At 38.9% G+C, this 24,651-nt stretch overlaps 1 long non-coding RNA gene across 2 annotated transcripts in view; it reads right to left on the bottom strand.

Annotated features, from left to right (window-relative positions):
• Window positions 1-23,194, bottom strand: part of LOC131479916 (uncharacterized) — a 265,174-nt gene extending 241,980 nt beyond the window's left edge. For both annotated transcript variants that reach the window (XR_009245170.1, XR_009245171.1), the window contains exons 1-2: window positions 23,002-23,194; window positions 15,499-15,607 (exon numbers count right to left, since the gene is read on the bottom strand). This is a non-coding gene — a long non-coding RNA (uncharacterized LOC131479916). The remainder of the gene's footprint in view (window positions 1-15,498; window positions 15,608-23,001) is intronic.
• Between the last annotated feature and the right edge of the window lie 1,457 nt (window positions 23,195-24,651).

Here is a 24,651-nt window from a genome sequence, read left to right as displayed (position 1 = left end):
CCAGGTGTGGGACCTGAATGAAGCTCTGTTTCAGCCTGGACTAGCTCTAGTCTCTGTGGGGGAAGACCTCTGTCTCTCCTCCCCTCTCTCTCTCTCTGTAACTCTTTGAAATAAGCAAAAATAATCTCTAATAATGAAGAAGAAACAGAGAAACAGAGGGAGGGAGGAAGGAAGGAAGGAGAAAACAGATTGATGGTTTCTTGTAATTGCAAGCAGGTAGATTACATAGGGCTGTGACAAAACCATAGTCCTGTGGATAATAACTTCAGGAGCATACACATTTACAAAAACTTAGGAAACGGAATTATTTATTATATGCAGTTATATTCAATTATGTCTCAGTAAAGGCTTTTTTAGGTTGTAACTATTCACTAGACTGCTTAAGAACTCTCAAATTATCTTATTCTGGAAGCTGTTATACAATAACTCGCCCTTATTGTTAATTAATATTCAGCAAAATGTAGTTACCATATCAATTATGTACTTTGTCTTGTAGGTTTTCTATTCAGATTCCATTCTTTTAGATGTTTTATTTTAAACTTAATTAAGCAATCCAAATGTAGGAAATTTTGCAAAGCCTTACTACAGGGTTATCTCAAACTGAACCATAATTTCTGCAACAGGATAAACCATGGCTTCAGGCACATGACAAGTTTGGCCAAGTCCTGATAATAACAATTCTTGAATGTTCCAACATCACCAGCGACAGAAAGACCAGCATTAAGATCGTCTTTCTATAATTACCTCCTTAAGACAAGCATTTCTAGGCCCAATGTGGTAGCCTCGTAGCTAAAGACCTTACCTTGCATGCGCCAGGATTGCATATGGGCGCTGGTTTGCATCCCAGCTCTTTCAATTCCCATCCAGCTCCCTGCTTGTGGCCTGGGAAAACAGTGAGGGATGGCCCAAAGCCTTGGGACCCTGCACCCAGGAGACCCAAAAGAAGCTCGTGGTTTCTGGCTCTGGATCAGCTCAGTTCCAGCCGTTGCAGCCATTTGGGGAGTGAACCAGCAGATGGGAGATCTTTCTCTATGTCTCTCCTTCTCTACGTGAATCCGAATTTCCAATAAAAAAATAAATAAATCTTTTTTTAAAAAATGCAGATACTTTTCAGCTTTTCCATAGGGGGGCTTCTTAATCCACTTGCGAGCAGCTCTGTTGTGGTCAAGGCACAGCAGTGACGCCTGGAAGCTGCCCCCCTAAGCTTTACAGGTTTCCCCCTGCATTTGGATTGCTGAGACAAACATACCTGAAACATCGCCTGTTGCCTACAAAATGCAAGTGTCAGGAAGCTGGAATTAAAATTCAGGTACTCCCTACTGGACACAGGCATTTCAAGCAGCACCCTACCCTTGGCTCCAGAAGCTCAACCCTCACAGATTCTGTGTGGAAATTCCAGCTAGTTGCCTTAACCTTTGTTGCCCAGTAAATCTTCCTTTTCCAACAGTATCCTGCAGCCCCGGGAGTCTCATAGAATGTTCAAAAGGGAAAGCATTGAATTAAATCAAAGATTCTTATCAGTTGTGTCACTGGGAAAAAGGCTGGAAAAGGAATGGAATCTTGCAGAAATTAAGCTCAAAGTAACCACATCCTGAGACAAGGCATTTCTTGCATGGTGATGGTTGCTACCATTGTATAGCAGTATGTGGTTCTGTCCTTTGTATTAATGCAGTACATTGTGCACATCATGCAACTGCCCATGAACAACTTCATTTTGCCACCTCCTTGTGAAAAAAAGGCCTAGTGATCAAGAATTGTTGATTATCAGTGAGCTCTGTAACACAGCTTCTTAAGCTTTTTCTCTCTCTCTGCAATTATTAAATAATGCAAGAAGTGTCTAGTGAGGATATACATACCAGGAACACTTCGCTATTACATTCTTCTAGAGCCTTGTTATTCAGAGTATTCAATGAAACACAGCCTCAACATCTCCTGGAAGCTCATTAGACATGCAAAATATTAGTCTTCCAGACACGGAGGATCAGTATCTGCATTTTAACAAGATCCTTCAGTGCCTTAATGTATATTTCAAAAGGTATGTTCTAGAGAATTCTCCTTAGTTCTTCCACTTAACTATTGCTGACTTTGACAAAGTAAGTTTATTTCTCCAGGTCATTAATAAACTAGGTAAGGAAGAATGGTAATAGAACCCACTTCATGCATTGTTTGATCAGTTAGATTAGCATTCTAAACCTCTCAATACATTGGTTGACATTTGGAAAGTGCTATTATTATTATTATTATCATCATCATCACCATCATCATCAAAGTTACCTATTCCTTATCCTTTTCTTCTTCTGCTTGCTCCACCTACTCCTCCTCCTGTGCTTATTTATTTTGCAGTTGGAAGGAAAAAAATCACTAAAACACATCTCTTGCAGCCACCTCCCTGCTAGTTATGTGTTCCTAATGCCGACAGAGATTGTTCTAAGAAACAAAAGGAATAATTACATTTGAACTTGGATTTGAACATGAAAGGAGAGCAGGAAAGGGAATGTCTTCATCACATCAGGCTGTCATAGCAGAATATCACAGTTAGTTTAAACACAGTATCATTAATTAGTTTAAACAACACGGATTTTTTATTTTTCTCTTAGTTTGGAGTCTGGAGTCAAGAATCATGGTGGCACCACAGTTGAGTTTTGGTGACATTTCTTTCGTTGGCTTGCAAACAGCCAACTTCTGGTTGCATTGGGTCCTCTCCTGACTTTTCCTCCGCACCTGCACATGGAAAGAGAGATTGCTCTTTTTTCTTCCTCACACAAATCCACTACTGCCTTCATGAAAGCCCCCTCTCTTGATCTAATCATTTCTCACAGGTTCCATCTCTAAGTTCCATCACATTGGGAGTTAGTACTTCAAAACACAGTTGAACATAATAAGGAATATGTTTATTTATAATGTTGTTATTTATTTCTCCAAGTGATACTACTGCCTGCTGAGTTTTCTCTTCTTTTGGCTTATTGTTTTATTACTACTTGCTTGTTTGTTTGCTTTGCTTTGTTTGTTCATTTGTTCGTTTGTTTTTTCCCAAGGAAAAGCTCAGTGAGTGGCTGGCTACCTTTCAACAACTAACAAGCTCCAGATCATACCCATTCCATTTAAGTTTAAATCTGCAGACAAGAATTTGATTCATTCATATTGAGTGCATGGATTAATGGACTGGATATTCTCAGAAGCCCTGGAAACAGCCCCTGCATAATCACAGTATTTCTTTAAAAAAAAAAAAAGATTTACTTATTTTGTTGGAAAGGTAGATTTACAGAGAGAAGGGGAGACAGAAAGATCCTCCATCCACTAGTTCACTCCCCAAGAGGCTACAATGGCCAGAACTGAACTGATCTGAAGCCAAGAGCCAGGAGCTTCTTCCAATTCTCCCATACAGGTATGGGGTACCAAGGCTTTGGGCCATATCTATTACTTTTCCAGGATGCAGCCAGGTAGCTGGATGGAAAGTGCTCATGAACTGGTGCATATATGGGATCTCAGGGCATACAAACAAGGACATAGCAACTAGGCCACTGTGTCAGGTCCATCACAGTATTCATATTACCTATTTTTTCTTTTTTTGGTGTGGGGTAGGGACAGGAAAAATAATTTACAGGAAAGATGCAAAAATAATAAAAGTATTCACACTATTTATGAAATCTGCCAAACTTTAAAGCTTTTAAATATTTTTAAAATAATTATTTGTTTTTCATGTGATTTGAAAGGCAGATAGTTATCGATAAAGATAGAGACAAAGATCCTTCATCTTCCTGTTCATCCCCCAAAATCTATAAAAGCCAGATCCAGGCGGGACCCAAGCCAGGAAAGTGGAACCCAATGTGGTTCTTCAAGGTCAATGGCAAGAACTCAGCTACTTAACCCTTCATCTGATGCCTTCCAGAAAGCACAAGAGCAGGATCAGAAGGGGCACTGGAACTCAAATCCAGGCACTCCAACTTGGAAAACAGGCATTTCAAACAGGGTCTTACCTGCTGCGCCAAATTCCTGAACCACCATGTAAGTGTTTAACATCTGCCTTTGAAATCAGTTCAAATGTATATATTTAAAGAAACCACAAAATGTAACAAATAAAAATACAAAGAACCTTCCTAGACGTAATTCAGTTTATCTAAGGTTTTTTTTTTTAATGTACATTTGACTTCTGACTTTTCTCTCACATATCAGTCCTTCGAAAACATTTGAATTGAATGGCAAGTCACCACTCATAACACTTCCATGTCAAATTACTCCTAAATTGTTCCGTGCTTCTTTCCAAACACAAAGGCACATCAAAGAGAGCCTCAGCCAAATCAGGGTGTTAAGGTCGTTGGCATGCTTTAATCCACAAGCCTCACTCAACTTTCAACAATCATCTAATAATGTTGCTAGGAAAAAATAAGACAAATAATTCCAAAACTCAGTACCATAGCTTGTACTGAGTTCTTATATTTCTTTTATTTCCTTTAAGCTGGAATTTTTGTTTCTGTGGTCATATTTTGTTTTGTTTTTTAACCAGAGTGAGTGATTTCTTACATAGTGCTTCCTTCCATATGGACTGGGCTGACATTTCTCTTTTTTTTAAGGTTTATTATTCATTTTTATTACAAATTCAGATATATATAGGAAGGAGGAGAGACAGAGAGGAAGATTTTCCATCCGATGATTCACTCCCCAAGTAACCGCAACTACAGGTGCTGTGCCAACCTGAGGCCAGGAGCCAGGAGCTCTTCTGGGTCTCCCATGCAGATGCAGCGTCCCAAGGCTTTGGGCGGTCCTCAACTGCTTTCCCAGGCCACAAGCAGGAAGCTGGATGGAAAGCAGGGCTCCCGGGATTAGAACCTGCCCCCATATGGAATCCCAGCACGTTCAAGGCGAGGACTTTAGCCACTAGGCCATGGTGCCAGGACCTGGGCTGACATTTTCTGACTACTAGATTCAAGATAAGCATTGTTGGGTGGAAGCTCATAGAAATGCTGCTGTTGCAAGGCCTCAAATTGACAGATAAATACACCCGTTTTACTATCATTTGTCCCTTAGTTGATGGTGCTTGTTATATTTCTCCACTTTAATGCTCATTAATAAGTAACTAATAGACATTTTGAAGAGATATTCTTTGAAATCAATTACACACAATTCTCTTTCTCATCAAAAATTTACTCAATGCATGTAACAACTGTGCATAGCTCTTGTCTGAATCACTTATTATGACAGTATTTGCTCGATGTAATTTCTAAATTCTATCATTCTGTGAAGATTTATTACTTTGTATCCTACTATAAGATCTTTACCTTTGCATTTTTATAACAGTACAAACCTATAGGTTCTTATTTTAGTGATTCAGTTATAATGTATTACCATTAATTATTTCATTACTGCTTTATTGAGGTATTTTTTGTAAATAATATACTGAATTTCTTTCAAGGACACGTTTTGAAGAGTTTTGGTGTGTGTATAGCACTGTATACGTTGCCACTCTGAATATTAAGGAAAAGAACATTTTCATCGGGCCCGGTGTGGTGGCCTAACAGCTAAAGTCTTCACCTTTAACGAGCCAAGATCCCATCTGGGCACCAGTTCTAATCCCAGTAACTCCATTTCCCATCTAGCTCCCTGCTTGTGACCTAGGAGAGCAGTTGAGGACAGCCCAAAGCCTTGGGACCCTGCACCCATGTGGGAAACCTCGAGGAAGTTCCTGGCTCCTGGCTTCAGACTGGCTCAGCACCGGCCATCACGGCCACTTGGGGAATGAATCAACGGACAGATCTTCCTCTCTGTCTCTCTTCCTCTCTGTATATCTGACTTTCCAATAAAAACAAATATATCTTAAAAAAAAAAGAACATTTTCATCAATAAAGTTTTCCAGGAATGATGAATATTTTCTTCGAATTTTCTACTTCTTAATAATCTAACATCCTTATTTTTCTCACCTATCCTCAAGAAACCACTAACTTGACTTGTAACACTATAGACAGATTTTATTTTCCCCTAGAATCTTTAATGAATCATGCACTGTGTATTTACATTTGGGAAGATCTGGCTGCTTTCCCTTGGCACACTGTTTTGCAATAAAACCATGAAATACATACTATTAAGTATATCAATGATTCCTATTTTTTGTTGCATGGGAATTGTAATACCAAAATATGTCTATCAATTCACCTACTGATGGGCACTTTTCCTAGCTTGAGAATATTATTAATAAAATTTCTATTTTTTTATACAAGTTTGCATTTATATCTTTGTATGAACATTCTCTTTAATTCTTTTTAGATATTTAATGTTAGAATCGCTGGATCATATGACATATATATATATACATATAAGCTCAAAAGATTATCTAAAAGAAATTAGTATATCTATGGATTGCATAGGTACAGTTGTTTATATTAATAAAGAAATTAAAAAAACCGATAAATATTGGCACTTGAGATTTCCCTAAGCAATATGTGAACATATGTATTACTTGAAGATTTCATCAGCACTTAGTATGTTCAGCCTGTCCAGTCTTCTTAATTGTATCCATTTGAGACTGTGCAAAATGAACATTATAGTTTTAATTTACATTTTCCTAATAGCTAGTGATAGTAAATGTGTTTTCATGAGGTTGTTTACCATTTAATTACCTTCTTTGATGAGCTATTTAAATCTATTTTTGTTGAATTTCATGAATTCCTTATGTATTCTAGAAATATCCATTTTACAAATATTTTTGCATTCTATGGCTTGTTTTTCATAGTATTGGAACAGCAAAGACTTGGTGCTGTCAGCCTGGTACCCTCCATGTTCCGATCACAATATTTTAAACCCACATTTTGACTGGAACCTCACAAGAAATTCTCAGCCAAACCCAACCACTGGAGCACTCTTTGATTCCTAGAACTCAGAAACTATGTGGGATTATGAATGTCTAGTTTTTACCAACTAAGTTTTGGGGAAATATGTTGTGTTGCAACAGATATTTAATATATACCGGCTTTATGCAAATTGATAACATACCTTGTTATGATTTTTCTTCACAACATATATATTTTATGTATGCTTGGAGTCCATTGAGCTCCTTGGATCTGGGGGACAATTTTTTCAGTAATTTTTCCTACTGTCATCACTTCAAGTTCACTAACATTTTCTTTTAAAGTGTCTGCTCTTAATTTACTCCTCTTAACCCATGATGGTACTTTCCCTTTTCTTGAGATTTATTTATTTACTTGAAAGAGTAAGAAAGAAAGAGATCTCCCCAAATGGCCACAATGGCTATGGCTGGGTCAGGCCAAAACCAGCAGGGGCTATGACTTTATATGAGGATGGAAGACAACCTGGCAATTGAGCCAATTTCTACTGAAGTTTTAGGCAACTTAGCAGTCTGTTGGATCAGAAGTAAAGCTACTGAACTGCAAGTCATATGTGGCAGACTAATTCTCTGTATCAAAATGCTGCCTCCTAAAAAAAAAAAAAAAAAAATGCTGCCTCCTGCTGTAACTTCCATCAAGTGTGTTCTAATTTTCTGGTCTATCTCTTGAATCAATTCATGCCTTTTTTACATTTTTCTATTTTCATGCACTTACCCTTTACATTCCCTAATTGATGAAGTTATAATACATGTTTTCATGATAGTATTACTTCTGGCATTTGTAATGATTATTTTTCCCTTGATTATGGAACATATTTTGTGCCTCTTTGAATGTCTTGTTTACATCGATTACATGTCAGCTAGTTTGCATCTCATGTTATTGCTGCTGTGATTATTTGTATTGCAATAGGCATTTTTGATCTTTTTTTCCTGGAGGCAGATTTTTTATTAAAAATTTATTTTTATTGTAAAGTCAGATATACAGAGAGGAGGAGAGATAGAGAGGAAGATCTTCCATCTGATGATTCACTCCCCAAGCAGCCACAATGGCTGGAGCTGCGCTGATCCTAAGCCAGGAGCCTGGAGGCTGTTTCCGGGTCTCCCACACGGGTGCAGATCCCAAGGCTATGAGCCTTTTTCAACTGCCTCCTCAGCCACAAGCTAGGAACTGGATGGGAAGCAGGGCTGCTGGGATTAGAACCTGCACCCATATGGGATCCTGGCACCACTAGGCTACCACACCGGGCCCTTGAGGCAGTTTTTAAAAACAATTATTTGTAAGATTTAAGTTAGGTTGTTCCAGAACAGTCAGTAAAATTAATTTAGCTCCATTAATAAGGTGTCATTCTTCTGAGGATTCTGTCTGATTCAGCCTATGTCGATAACGTTCCACTCTGTCTGGTGAGAACATAGGCTCTGGAGACTCTTTTCCTTCGTTCCTGCTGATGTTCTGCTGGCCACAGTAGTTTCCCTATGCATGCATGTTCATTGGCATAACAATGCGGAATCAAGCACAGTCCTCTCCACAGCTCTGAAACTCTGTCCATCAACTGTCCTCTTTAAAAATATGCTCCGTAAATTCTATTTACTTATGGGTTTAAATTGTTTGAAAGGCAGAGTTACAGAGAGAAAAAAAGAGGCAGAGATTTTACCTCTACTGGTTTATGCCCCAAATGGCTGCAATGCCCAGAGCTAAAGCAGGATGCATTCAAGAGTCCAGAACTCCATTTGGGTCTCCCACAGGAGTGGTTGTGGTACAAGCAAAAGGGCCATGGCCACTGCTTTACCAAGTGCATCAGCAGGCAGCTAGTTGGGAAATGAAGCAGCTGGTACCCAAGTTGACACTCACATGAGATGATGGCATCGTAAGTGGTGGCTTGTGCTACAAATCTTAGCCACGTCAGAGTTCCTGAATTCTGAACATCAGCTCGTGGTTGTGAAATGTCATCACCTCATGATGAATCTGAGTTCTAGTGTTTTTATCTAATCATTGGACTAATCACATCTACTTTACATATATATATACTTTACATACATATATTGTTAACTATATTTATGAAGGTCTAAATTCAGTACCTGAAACAAACTGCTCAATGATGGGTAACCTTACTGATTTTTTTAAAGTTTAGGTATTTTTTACTTGAAAGGCACAGTTACAGAGAGAGAAAGAGAGAGAGATAGACATCTTTCATCTGTTGATTTACTTTCCAAATGGAATGTGATGGTCAGAGCTGGGCCAGTCCAAAACCAGATGGCAGGAGCGTTTACCTGGTCTCCCACATGGGTGCAGGGTCCCAAGGCTTGAGCCCTCTTTCACGGCCTTTGCAGGACATAAGCAGGGAGGTGGACTAGAAGTAGAGCTGTTGGGATTCGAACTGGTGGTGCCCCTATGGGATGCTTAACCTGCTTCTCACAGTGCCAGACTACAACTACTACATCACTAACTGAATTGCTGTAGTGGTTCAGCATGAAACACTAAACTGTTTAATATATGCCAATATTGTTCATTTAAACTTAACCTCAAATATGGACTGGAGGTATACCTTGTCACCTGCCACTTCCAATTGTCTGGGCAGCTCCACTGTCAAAAAAGTATCTGCTTCGGGTGGTAAGGAGGAAGCTTGGATCCCAACCATGAAGACTCCCAGACCTTCACCACAAACTATTAATACGAGCAACAAGGACTATATCCCAACTGCCAAGGAGGCCACAGGGAATTGGATGCCCTCAGAGGCCGAGTACTCAGAGGTCACCCACCCCCAACCAGAGCTTCCACAGGGGATGGAAGAAGTCCAAACACTACCGTGCAGAGGCCAACGTCATCGGAAAGACAACCAGAAGCCCTGAGCAGTTCGCAGAAACAGAAGAATGATAAACGTCCTTCGGGACCAGGGAGGAGAGCTTTCTCTGGTCCGAGCCTGGCTCCACCTCTGGACCCCAGCCCTCCCTCGCAATGACCATCGGGGTCACTCCGAAAACTCCTTACAGCAAACAATCATACAAACTAAAAAAACCTAAAATAAATAGACAAACAACAAAAAGTAGAGCTTGGAATCTGACAGGAAAGAGCTGGCGTGGATTGGCTCATGCCTCGCTAGGTGGGACACAAAGATTAGTCACTCCTCACCATGGTGTTGAGGATTTTCCTGCACACCCCCCCAAAAAAATGTTCTGCACCTTAATTGTCGACAAATATCTTGTTAGAGTTACAAGCCAGTCTAGATTATCCTAAAATCTGCCAAGATCAGCAAAATTATACTTCAACACAACAAATGGCTAAATACTAAAATGAAATAGACACGAGACAGCTGAATGCTACCTTATAGCCATTTTAAGGTATATAGCAGCCAGTCCTGTATATAAACTAAAATTGAAATGTCAATGAGCTAATCATAGGTTGTGGTTAATAACTTGCCTTTTTTTTTTTTTAACATATTGGTTACTCAAAACCATGTCAATTCCATAATGTTGCAAATTGCTGTTGATGTTATATAGGGACTCTTAATTGACTGGGATGATATTCTACCAGCTCTAACTTCGGACCAGAAATGGTCTCCCCAAGAAACTGTTCAACCCATCTGGACAATAAGTAGCTGGACTCTTTGCTTGGTATACGTTTGCAAAAGAATCTTGATTGAATTTGAACTGTAATACTGCATCAAGGTGGAGGAATCCACCAGGGGGGAGGGGAGTGGGGAGGGGTGGGGGGATTCCCAGAGCCTATGAAACTGTCACATAATGCAAAATAATTAATAAAAAAAAAAAGTATCTGCTTCTTATTTTGCCAACAAATTTTGGGAATATATTTTACTTACTTTCCATTAAATTAAAATTAAACTTTTAGGGAATAAATAATACTGCTTCATTTTTCCACCAACTATCAGTATTTTATATGTCTTTCAGATATTTAAATAAGTTAGTGAAGTCCTTTCTAAAATAGTTCATTTAAACACGAGGTAGAAAATCTTAAATGGGGATGATACACTAAATAAGTTTAAGTGACATTTTGGCAGTAAAAGGGGACATTTTTTCTCTAAGTGGTTTTTAACAATGAACATTTTGCCAGGCTAATCAAATGTGACTACTATCATCAAAATTTGTAAGCCATGAAAAAACCTTTAATGAAATCATTTGCTACACTGCCTATTTGGAATTATATTCTGTTGTGCTCTGTTAAGAGTTACTATTCTGTGTTTCCTTTACAAAGTGAGGACTTGAGTGCTCCAGGACAATGCTAAAAAGGTCAGGACTTGCTAATCCTCTTGGAAGTGTTGTTTCTGAAGGAAATACTGACTGTGTATTTGGGGAGAACCATGATTAGAATTCTTGTGTGTGTGTGTTCTCTCTTTAAGTTGAGCAGTTTCTAAATAATGTAGTGATACTTTCATTATAGGGCATGTTCTTTTCTTAAGGATTTATTTATTTATTGAAAGTTACAGAGAGAAAAAGATTTTTCCATCCACTCTTTCACTCTCCAAATGGTCACCAATGGTCAGGGAAGAGCAGGCTGAAGCCAGGAGCTTCCTCAGGGTCTCAGTGGGTACAAAGGCCCAATCACATGGGCCATCTGCTGCTTTCCCAGGCCATAAGCAGAGAACTGGATTGGAAGGAGCTGGGACTTAAATCAAGACCCATATAAGATGTCCAAATGCAGGCAGTGGATTTACCTGGTGTTAGGAGCCACAGACTTATGGGCCTTAGACTTGGCCTACCTGACAGCCTGCTGCATTGCAAAGCCTGCCTTGGGCAAGCAGGGCCACAGCAAGCAGGATATTAGGCCAGAACATCCTGCATAAAGCAAGTGGAATAGAACCTCCACCCTTGTTCCTGTTCAGATGATTAGTTCCTCCCCTGTTTCAATGTAGATGATTAGTTCCTTCCCTGCTTCAATGAAGACAATTACTTCCAGGAAACCCCTCCCCTTCCCCTCCTCCCCTAGAGAAGAAGGTATATATATGAGGAGTAAAATAAAGAGAAGAGGCACACTTTTCCACCAAGTACGAATGTCCATGTGTTTCCTGGGCCAGCAGCCTGGTGGCTAGCAGCCTGGCATTCCCAGTCCACCCTCAGGGTTTGAGTGTCATGTCCTGCAGGTCGGGACAACCTGGTACAACACAACACTGTTCCCAGCAGTCCTATTCCCCACCCTCCCCCCTCCCCGAAGCTTATCGTCTTGGATTTATGTAGTCTCTAATAGATGAGGGAAATCTGTAATTCACCGAGATGTAGTTTGAACATGATTTGACTCTTGAACTCAGGCAGGACTTTAAACATGAATGTCTTGTATTGGTGGAGCATGAAGGATGGACACTTGGTCCAGTTGAGCCTTGTGAGAGGTCCTAGGTCATTCGGGACATGCCCTTGTAATATAGATCTTGCAACATTCTTGATTATGAAAGTTTAAGTTTGGCACAGTTCCTCTCTGTCTCTCCCTCTCTTGCACACACACATACACGCACACACACACACACTTGCTCTCACTCTCTCCTGTTTCATGTGATCATCTTAACACTTGCGGCTACTCTCATTTTCCAGCTTTACCAGTCAGCCTTATGGGGTCTCCCTGACTATGATTATTCCAGGGGCAAGAAACCTTTATTTTGTCAATGGTTATTTGGATATGCGTAGCCTTTTCCAAAGATAAGTTGCAAACTAGCTGTAAGATTTTCAATTATGTTCATGAAACCATTGTGCAGGTCCGCACACATCAGGACATCATTTGAACAGATAGTACAGTATTAGGCTTTGAAAGATTAAATAAGAATGAATTCTGTAGACACACACAGAACAACAAGGAAAGCTTAGCACCAGACAGGAAACGGTCAGTGTGGACTCACATATACCTTACTAGATAGGACACAGAGATTAGATACTCCTCACTGGGGTATTGAAGATTTCTCTGCACACCCCTCCTAAAAGTTCTACACCTCAGCTGTTGACACACACCTTGCTAGAGTTATAAGCCAGCTTAGACTATCCTAAAATCTGCCAAGTTCAGTAGAATTATGCTTCAACACTAAAGACTGCTAAATACTAAAATGAAAGTAGACACAAGACAGCTGAATAGTACCCTATAGCCATATTAAGGTGTTTAGAAGCTGGTTGTATATAAACTAAAATCAAAATGTCAGTGAAGTAGTCACAGGATGTGGTTAAGAACTTGCATCTTGTAACAAACTGGTTACTCAATACCATGACAATTAACTCCATAATGTTGTAAATTGTCGTTGATGTTATGTTGGGGCTTTTAATTGATCAGGATGATATTCTACCTTCAGACCAGAGATGATCTCCCCAAGAAATTGTTGAATGTATCTGGACAATACGATGCTGGACTCTTTGCTTGGTATATGCTTGCAATGAAAGAATCTCAACTGAACTTGAACTGTAATACTGCAACAAGGCGGAGGAATCCACCATGGGAGGAGGGTACAGGGAGGGGTTGGGGGAATCCCAGAGCCTATGAAACTGTGTCACATAATACAATGTAATTAATATAAAAAAAGAATGAATTCTGATAATATAAATAATACTGGCATTTCCAAGTAATTGATAGAATCATATGCATTTAATTATATAAAACTATCCATCCTAATTTAATAAATTTAAATATTTTGGAGGGAGATTTATTAGAAACCTGATTTGGCTCCTCTAGGTGCAGGATGAATATGGATTATCTTATTAACTTTCTACATGTGTATGAGTATGTGTTTGTGTGTGTGTGTGTGAGCTCTATATTATTTCTCTCATTTATTAAAACTCTGGCTATTTCTTATTATTGCATCATAGTATGAAGATATAGAAAATTTCAGTGATAATTGAAATTTTCTATATCTGTAAATGCAATACAGCAGTCTTTGGACCCACGTGGTTGCAGAGCACTTGAAATGTGGCTGATGCAGACGAGTAATAAAATATTTCATTTAATTTCATTTAACTTAATTTATTAAGATAATTTATTTGAAACAATTGCAGAGATAGAGGAAATGAGAAAGAGACAGAGATCTTCCATCTGCTCATTCACTCTCAAAATGGCTCCAATGATCAGGGCTATGCCAAGCCAAACCTCTGCTGGGACCTCCCACATGAATGCAGGAACCCAAGAAATTGAGCCCTCTGCATTCCAGGCATGGCTCCCAACAGCAGGACGCTTTGTTGGAAGTGGGAAGTGAAGCAGTTGAGAATTGAGCTGACATCTATATGGCATGCCAGCACTGCAGCAGAGGCTTAACTCACTGTGCCACAGTGCTGCCCCAGATCTGGGACAAGAAGAAGCCAACAGCCTGGAACTTCAGTAAGTTTTCCCACCTGGGCAGGAATCAAAGATTTTGCTGCCTTAAAAGGGAACTGCATCAGAAGTAGGGAAGCAGGGACTGCAATACTGGATGCTGTTATCTAAGGTAGCAACTTAAAAAGCTACACTGTAACTTGAGCACCAATTAACTGAAATTTCAATAGTCATATGTTGCAAAGGCTTCTATATTGGATAGTGCAGTTCTAGTGATTGATACTCAAAGAATATTTAGTCAACTGGTAGACCTTAGAAAGATTTTCTCAACTCTGAAACAATGAAACCAACAATTATCAGAATTATCAAAACCACTCATGTAACACTCTTGGAACACTCTTCCCCACATTTGGGGTCTCTAACATGTCATCAAACGACTGCCCCACCATCCCTGGGGACTGATGTAGTTTGACACCAAGGAGTGCCCCCCTCTGCTTTATCCCCTAAGAGCACAAGAAAACAAATCATATGTCCTACCCTCTGCCATTGTCTATACCCGCAATGATGGACATAAGACTGAGTATGAAGAACAATACGTTAGTAATGATATAGAGGAACGGGGGGGGGAGGAAACTGGGGAGGGGATAAGGGAATATGAAATTGTATTATAAAATAATAACAATAATAAAATGTATTAAAAATAAATTTAAAAAATATATCTTTTCTTTATATTCAGATGAAGAAAGCTTATCATGTTCATTGCAAGAATTGCTTCTGATTGACTGAACTGGGGGGTCTCTGTTCTTCTTGTATTTGATTTCCCCTTTGTTTTTTTCATCTTGAGTAAGTTCTCATTTATTATTTCATTGAATACATCTTTCAACTATTAATTTCAGATGCATTGTAGAGATAAAGCTAGTAGTCATACATACTTTGGTTGAGGAACAACCAAACTTTCTTTTATCTTACACTAAAATCAACTATACTATTGATCAGTAATGACTTGATTAATAACTGCATATGTTTATTTTTTTACAGTTCTGGGACTCCGAAGTTCAAAAGTCAAAATGAGTGGGATAAAATGTTGGCATCATCAGTGTTACACTCCTTTGAGAGCATTTCATGAAGAATTACTTTTCACATATTCCATATATTTTAAAGGCTACATACATTTCACAACTCACACTCCTCTCCTCCACAAGCATCACTCTAACTTGTGCTGCCATTATCACTTCCCATCTCTGCCTTTGATCCTCCTTGCTTCCCTCTTTTCAGGACTTTTGTGATAAACTTATCATTTGTGTAATCAGGATAATTCATCCTGTCATTGTGCTTAATAAGTTGTTCCTGCAAAGCCCCATTTACTATGTAAAGTAAGATATACCCAGTCCCAGAGATTAGGATGTAGGTATCCTGAAGACCATGACTGTATTACCTTACAGGAAAGGACATCTTTAGTTCAGGATCTCACACAATGCCAGATAGGGCTCTTTAGTTAGGCTTCAAATTGTTTTGGCTTGGCTTCTTATTCCCTCAAGGCCTTCCTAAAATGTAGAAGAAAAAAAAAATGGTCACTAGAAAACATGGGCTGAGATGCTATCAATGCTGCATTTTCAGGAATTCTAGGGATTACCTTATTGACAGGGTTTCCATTTAACTTTCCTTTTCTATTCAATCCACAATGAATCTCATCAATTCATATTTGTGGAAGGCAGCCCTAGCTGCAGAATATTTCCACAGTTCTCACTGATGCTATATATTGTCTAGAGTGCTGGCTGGGATCCAAGTACTTTGCCCAGAATGGATAATCTGTTCAACCCGCCAAGTTCCAGATACAAACTATCGCTGAGAAACTGCTAATTCCATTTGTGTGAGGAGAAAGCAAGCAACCCCTTCTCTACCAGAAGATGCCATAGAAAACCAGGGCACATTCCAGGGCAGGGAGCAGTCATCTATGAAATCTATGACCAAGAAAGTTATAGCCAAAATCCCTGGAGAAACCCTTCTTTACTCAGTTTATCTGAAGAAATTACTGTGATCTCTTGATTTTAATTATCAGCAGCTCACACTCAATGCCAAAGGGCTAGATCTGAGGAAGTCCCTCTAGAGTATTATCACATGGTGCTTACCAAAACAAAGTCCAAACATCATCATTGCATGTCCTGAGGGAACTGGAAGCATTCCCCTCTGTATTTTATACCACTGGGACTGTCACTGTTTGTGATCTATAACCCCTGGAGTAACTCACACCTGTGTGATTTAGAGGGCCTTTCCTGCTCTCCACTGCTGTAAGCTTGTGAGTGGGAGTCCACAATCCCTGGAATTTATCCTGAGACCCAGATAAGGACCCCATTCAAGCCTGCAGTTCTTGGATGTGATTATCAGTAGTACACTCCCACAGAGTCATCAGATCATGTATGTAGACCCCAAGTTTCAGTTCTCCAGACCCACACCTGTGAGTGTACAGGCTTCAGAGTAACCTGTATTCACCTGTGGCACTGCAGCAAAGTTTAATGGCTCTCACCACCAGTACATGGGTTCTTGGTACTGTAAGGTAGCATTGCTCACATCCATATCATAGGAACTGGGACAAGTCTTACGCACATAATAAAATTTGGAGGGCTTTGTTATTGGTGCCCAAGGCCCAGAGTCACTCTCAGTTGCCTGTTAAGGTAAGGAAACAGCCCTTCTGTATCCCATAGCAGAAGAAATGTAGCTGAAGCCATCAAAAATCCTAGTGTGGGGTCCAACACAATGGCTCAACAATTAAATCCTCACTTTGCATGCACTGTGATCCCATATGAGTGCTGGTTCATATCCCAGCTGCTCCACTTCCCATCCACATCCCTGCTTGTGGCCTGGGAGATCAGTCAAGGATGGGTTAATGCCTTGGAACCCTGCACCCACATGGGAGACCTGGAGGAGGCTCCTAGGTCCTGGCTTTGGACCAGTTCTGGCTGTTATGACCACTTGGAGAGTGGAGTAGTGGATGAAAGCTCTTTCTCTTTCTCTCTGTAAATCTGCCTTTCCTATTAAAAAAAAAAAAAATCCTGTGTGGATGACACCTAAATCTCTGAGGCTGAAGACACATGCCACTGGGGACACATGTCCACTTCAAAGTCATAGCACTACCCATGCAAATTCTGAACTCTAGACAACACTGTGATCCTTGCACATGTTGCTGACACTGAATACCGGTGAAAAAAATCACTCAAAGGTTACATTTCTTTATGTACTGAAAACCAAAGCCAAATTAACAACATGATATGAAACAGTCTCTGAATAAAAATATCTTCTCCAATGAAACCTACTGCAGCTATGCCATATGCCCAAGTAGGGACAGAGGAAACACGATGAAACAAGGAGTATGATACCTCAAAAAAGTTACAATAATTCTTCAGAAATTGTTCCTGATATAAAGAAAATCTATGAAATGTCTGAAGAATAATTCAAAATAACGATTCTAAGAAAGCTCTGTAAGACATAAGAGAATACAGATGGTTTAGAGAAGTGAAGAAAATAATAGATAACATAAGTGAAAAAATTAGCAGAAAAACTATTCAAAAGAAAAAAAATCCAGAAATGTTGGAACTGAAAACTTGCATGAATGAAATGACAAACATGACTTAGTGCTTCACAAGTACAAAAGATGAAGAAGAGGAAACATTTATATTTTGGGCAAGAAGACTTGTGAAATAATTCTGTCAGATAAAAATAAAAGAAAGGAATGAAAAACAAATAAGAAAACCTACAGTACATATGAAATATCATTTAAAAAGCAAATAATCATATTGTAGAGTTGCTTGTAAGAGAAGGAAAAAGGCAAAGAACCTACCAACTGAAATAGCAGTTAAAAGGTTTCCAAGTCTTTAAGTAGTCGTACACATTCAAACACAGGAAGCTCACAGGACCCCAATGGATCAATCAATAAAGATCTTCTCCAAGGCATTTCATTGCCAAATTGTTAAAAGTTAAAGACAAAGACACATTCCTAAGTACAGTAAGAAACAAGTGTCATGTTACATATAAAGGAAAACTGATTAGACTAACCGCAAATTTCTTAGCGAAAATTCTACAGGCCAGAAATTAGAGTAGGATTATTTGTTCACGGTCTTGAAAGAAAAAATAAATTCCTCCCAATAATGTATGCAGTGAAAATATGTCCTACACAAACAAAAACTGAAACTTTATCCCCACATGTCAGTCTAATAAGAAATACTGAGAGGAAACTTAACATTCAAGTAAATACCATGGGCCCAGTACAATGGGTCAATTGATTAATTCTCCCTTTTTAAATGCCAATATCCCATATATGCAAGTGCTTCATGTCCCAGCTGCACTACTTCCCACCCAGCTCCCTGCTTGCCCTGGGAAAACAGTGGAGAATGGCCCAAAGCCCTGGGACCCTGCACTGATGTGGGCGACCTGGAAGAGGTTCCTGGCTTCTAGCTTTGGATCAGCTCAGCTCCATCCATTGCAGCCACTTGAGTAAACTAAAGATGGAATAGCTTTTTCCCTGTCTTTCTTTCTCTCTGTAAATCTATCTTTCCAATGAAAATAAATAAAACTTTTCAAAAACGGAATTATATACCATGAAAATATATTACTAAATTTACTAACAGAGAATATCTAATCAGTAACCAATCAACAAAATAATAAAAGGTGGTTCTTATTTATCATTATTAATGTAAATAGATTAAATTACCAATCAATAGACACATGTTGGTTGAATTTGTAAAAAATAAGATCCGGGACCAATGCAGTAGCCTAGCACCTAAGGTCCCACCTAGTATATGCCAGGATCCCATATAGGCACCGGTTCTAGTCCCACATCTTCGCTTCCCATCCAGCTTCCTGCTTGCAGCCTCAGAAGGCAGTAGAGGCTGACCCAAGGCCTTGAGATCCTGAACCCACATGGGAGACGCAGAGAAGGCTCTGGGCTTTTGGCTTCAGATCAGCTCAGCCTCCAGCCATTGCAACCACTTGAGGAGTGAATCATCAGATGGAGGATCTTCCTCTTTGTTTCTCCTCCTCTCTGTATATCTGACTTTACAATAAAAATAAAATGAATTTTAAAAAGATCCAATGACAAGAAACTCAAATCAAGGGCAAAGATACATATAGACTGAAAATGAAGGTCTGCAAAAAAGATATACTAGGTAAACAGAAGCTCAAAACAAGTTGGAGTAGCTATACTATACCAAATAAAACTGGATTTAAGTGAGCAATATTAAAAAGAGAAAAAGTCACTACAGAGAGACTGTCATTGTATTCTTAGAATTATATCTGTGAGCTGTGTTGGATTTGTTAAAGTCTGAAAACAGTTTAACAGGAAAAAATGAGATCATTGGGGTAGACCCTTTTCCAATATGACAAATGTCCTTATAGAGACACTATAGTACATAGGCACACACACACACACAAAAAAATGACATGGAGAGAAGGTGACCATTTGCAAGCAAAGGAGAGATGCCTCAGGAGAAATCAATCCTGCCCACACCTTCATTTCAGACCCCAAGTTTCCAGCATTGTAGAAAATAATTTTTTCTAGTTTTAGGAATCTAGTTGGTAGGACCTTATAATGAACCTGAAAAAATAATAGAGCTATTATAGCGAGTAATTTTGCTTAATTTAAATGTTTTGAGGAAAGATGCTAATTTGGAAATTATATACTGAATACATTTTTATCATTAAACTGCAAAGAGAAAAAAGCAGAAATTAAAAAAAAAATTTTCCCCTCAAAAGAAAAGGGAACAAGATGGACATTATATAATGATAGAAAGATTGATTCAACTAGAAGATATAATAATCATAAATACATAAGTACCCAACACAAGATAATCCAATTGTATATCAAATACTCTTATACTTAAAATATGAGATGGACTGTAATATAAACATGTGGGACTTCAGTATTCCACTGTTATCAATTGGAAGATCAACCAGACAGAAAATCAATAAAGATATGTCAGAGTTGAATCATACTATTGAGCAAATGGACATAACATTTCACTCAGCATTTCACAGACCATTTCACTCAACAGTGCACAATATATATATCCTTTTCCTCAGCACATAAAACATTTTCTAGGGAAGTACTTCTATGAGGCCACAAATAGAGGTTTTTTTTAAAAGATTTATTCAGTTTATTACTGAGTCAGATATACAGAGAGGAGGAGAGACAGAGAGGAAGATCTTCTGTCCGATGATTCACTCCCCAAGTGAGCCACACCGGGCTGGTGCTGCGCCAATCCGAAGCCGGGAACCTGGAACCTCTTCCAGGTCTCCCACGCGGGTGCAGGGTCCCAAAGGTTTGGGCCGTCCTCGACTGCTTTCCCAGGCCACAAGCAGGGAGCTGGATGGGAAATGGAGCTGCCGGGATTAGAACCGGCGCCCATATGGGATCCCGGGGCGTTCAAGGCGAGGACTTTAGCCGCTAGGCCACGCCGCCGGGCCCACAAATAGAGTTTTTTACAGTATTTCTAAATTATTGTTATTTTATGATACAGTTCCATAGGTTTTGGGGTTTCCCATTCCCTCCTGAACACCCCCCATTTCCCCTCTAATGTTACAAAAGGTGGTCCTTCATGAACAGTCAATAGTCTATCATTCTACTGTTGAAGTGTTTCCCAACATTATAGGCATGGACAATGTCAAATAACCCAGCATCCTACTGTCAACATAAATTCAGCAGTTTCACTAGGAGTTCATCTTTGGTCTAGAACATAGACAGGCATACTTCACTATGTCTCCACATCTGTACATGTCAGTCTCTGCTACAGTTCTGTAATGCATCCCCTTAAATACAGAGCCAAAAAAACATAGTCCATAACAGAGAAAAAAAACAGAAAATTTACATCAACATGAAGTTAACCAAAATGCTACAGAATGACCAATGCATCGCTAAAGTGATGAAAAAGAAAATTAAAAACCGTCATGTAGAAATTGATGCTACTGCATGACCCATATGGGCTGAACAAATGACAACAGAAACAAGAGTATCAATGCCCATGCAATTTGGCAAAAACATCAGGTGCTTACAAACAATCAAAATCTCTCTTACAGGGCCCAGTGCAGTGGCCTAGCAGCTAAAGTCCTTGCCTTGCACATGCCTGGGATCCCATATAGGCACCAGTTCTAATCCCAGCAGCTCCACTTCCCATCCAGCTCCCTGCTTGTGGACTGGGAAAGTAGTCAAGGATGGCACAATCCTTGGGACCCTGACCCACATGGGAGTCTTGGAAGAAGCTCCTGGTTCCTGGCTTCAGACTGGCGCAGCTTTGGCCATTGTGGATGCTTGAGGAGTGAATAAATGAATGAAGGATGTTCCTCTCCATCTCTCCTCCTCTCTGTATATCTGACTTTCAAATAAAATAAATCTTTTTTTAAAACTCTCTTCTGAATGATCTGTTAATTAATCATAGGACTTACTGAAAAAGTCACAAATAAATAGAAAGTGTGAAAGGGTAAAATTCACAGCAAAAATAATTGGATTTGCAATCAGAAAGCTACATATTGAAACGAGTCGTTCCCTAAGATGAGCAAAACAACCCCTCCATCATATTAACAATGAGCATCACAAGTCTCAGCAAATTTTTTAAAAAATCAAATGAAAACATTTGTTTTCTCAGACAACAAAAAAATAAAACTAAAAACAAACAACATGGAGAACAGAACATTTACAATATCCTGAAATTAGCAAATATTCTATTAAATGACTTACAGATGACTGGAGAAATTAAAATGGAAATAAAAACATTCTTGAACTTAGTGAAAATGAATACCATTATATAAAAACCTGTAGGATACTACAAAGGTAGTAGTAAGAGGGAAGCTTATGGGCCTAAATACTTACATAAAAATTAACAATAATAAAGGGGTCAGTAAGGCGGAATAGTGGATAAAATCACTAGCTGCAATACTGTTATCCCAAATGGGCAGCAGTCATGTCTGCTATTCCACTTCCAATCCAGATCCCTACAAATGGCCTAGGAAAATCAGCAGGAAACGATGCAAGTGTGTGTGTCCCTGCCACCCACATGGGAGACGTTGCTGAAACTTCTGACTATTAGACTTGGCCTGGCTCAATCCTGGAAACTGCAGCCATCTTGAACTGGTGATGGAAGATCTCTCTCTTTCTCTTCCCCCTTCTCTCTGTAACTCCAACTTACAAAAAAATAAAAATATCAGTAAGTCTTCTTAAAAACATATATATCTCAAATAAATAAGCTAATGATATATTTGAAAGATTTAGAAAATTGAAAAATAAATAAGCAGGAAGTGAGAAATCATACAGAGCATAAATAAATTTTAAACAAAAATGTAAAAAAATTAACAAAATAAAACTTATGAAGGAGATAAACAAAACAGACAAACTTCCAAGCAAAGAAAAAAACATACAAGTAAATAAATCTCAGGTGAAACCATAGATTAAAAGGAGCCATTGTCAATATTCATGTAAAATACAAAATAAATAGATACACAGGTGAACAAACACATACATATATTTTCACAGATGAACTGCATAATGAAGACCAGCATTCTGGGAAGTGAAGATTTGTTACAGTAGGCATTTCTATTCCCAACTAAATGGATGATTTCCGGTGAAACAGTTACACACACCTTAACAATATAATACTAGATTTTCTATATTTCTCTATACTTAGAATTCCATGATGTACGTAAATAGCAGAAAGTTAAATTTGAACCAAAGGAATACACCACAGTAATAATATGGAGTAAAATGTTGGAAGGGGGCAGTGCAGAGAGAGGAAAGGGAGGGAAAGGGGGAAATCCCTACACCTATAAAAGGCATCATGGAGAATAATAAAAATGATTAAAAAGAGTAAAAGGTCACTGAAACTGGTATCATATAAATAAAAATAAATACATACTAACAAATTGAAAAATGTGAAATTCCAGGATACATGTAATCTACTAAAATTAAATCAAGGAATCAATATTGTGACAGAGGGTCCAGCTGGCTCCTGGAATGTTGATATTGCATATTCACACTGTTCTGAATCTTAACTGTTCCAATTCTGATGCAGTTCCCTGCTGATTGTCCTGAGAAGGCAACTTCAGTGTCAGAGATGAACTCCTGGCTACAGTCAGGCCCAGCTCTGGCCAGCACCTCCACCTGGGGAGTAAGGTGGTAGATGGAAGACCTCTCTCTCTGTAAATCTACCTTTCAAACAAACAAAAAACTTACACATAAAGATCAAATCACAAAGATTTAGAAAATCTAAAGTTATCTGCTAAATCTGTTTATTTAACTGTTTCACTGAGAGTCCTCCTTTAATTTGGGAGTAGATGTCTACTGCATGTAAATACATAAATTTTAAATGATACCCTTTAACCATGGATTGGGTGAATTGATATCATTAAGATAACTAAACTATTTAATCTGCAGATTTAATGAATTCCTTATCAAAACACCACTAACACTGCTCACAAAATTAATAAAAATAATTCTGAAAATCATGATCTCACAAAGTCCCAGAATAGCCAAGCCAATACTCATTAAAAATATAAAGTTGAAATCAATTATAATGCCTGACTGCAATACCTGTTACAGAGTTATAGTAATTGAAACAAGATGGTTCTTGTATAAAAACAAGCATATAAATAATTGAAATAGAATAGATAGCTCAAAAACCAATGCATGCACACAGAGCCAGTTGATTTTTAACAAAGATTTAAAGGACATACATTGGAAAGAAGATAACATTTTTAATAGGCAGATTTGGCAAAAGTGGATATAGACATATATTTAATGTGAAGTGGATACATATATAAATATATATTAATGAGGGCCCGGCGGCGTGGCCTAGCGGCTAAAGTCCTCGCCTTGAAAGCCCCGGGATCCCATATGGGCACCGGTTCTAATCCCAGCAGCTCCACTTCCCATCCAGCTCCCTGCTTGTGGCCTGGGAAAGCAGTCAAGGACGGCCCAAAGCTTTCGGACCCTGTATCCGCGTGGGAGACCCGGAAGAGGTTCCAGATTCCCAGCTTCGGATCGGCGCGCACTGGCCTGTTGCGGCTCACTTGGGGAGTGAAACATCGGATGGAAGGAAGATCTTCCTCTCTGTCTCTCCTCCTCTCTGTATATCTGGCTTTCCAATAATAATAAAATCTCTAAAAAATATATATATATATTAATGAAATTCACATGATTATCTCTCCCTATATACAAAAACTAATCAAGATGGATCAAAGATCTAAATTTAGGACCCCAAATTACAAAATTCCTAGAGGAAAACATGGAGAGAAACACTTCAAACCATTTGTGGGACTTCTTGAATAAGATTCCAAATGTATAGAACAGCAAAAGCATGATTGCACAGATTCCAAAGCTTCTACACAGCAAAGGAAACAATAAAATAAAAAAAGAGATTTTATAGAATGTGAGAAAATATTTACAAAATTCTCACCTGACAAAGGTTTAAACCCAGAACACACAAGCAACTAAATTATAAAGCACAACCCACCCGAGGACAGCACTGCAGTACATAGGGTTAAGCCACCACTTGTGACATCATCATCCCATCTGTGTCCCAGTTCTTGGAGCAGTCAGGAATGGAACTGG

Source organism: Ochotona princeps, chromosome 3, assembly GCF_030435755.1.
Source record: "Ochotona princeps isolate mOchPri1 chromosome 3, mOchPri1.hap1, whole genome shotgun sequence".
NCBI classification, from domain to species: domain Eukaryota; kingdom Metazoa; phylum Chordata; class Mammalia; order Lagomorpha; family Ochotonidae; genus Ochotona; species Ochotona princeps.
Note: the sequence above shows the minus strand (reverse complement) of the source record. Positions and strands in the feature narration are given on the sequence as shown.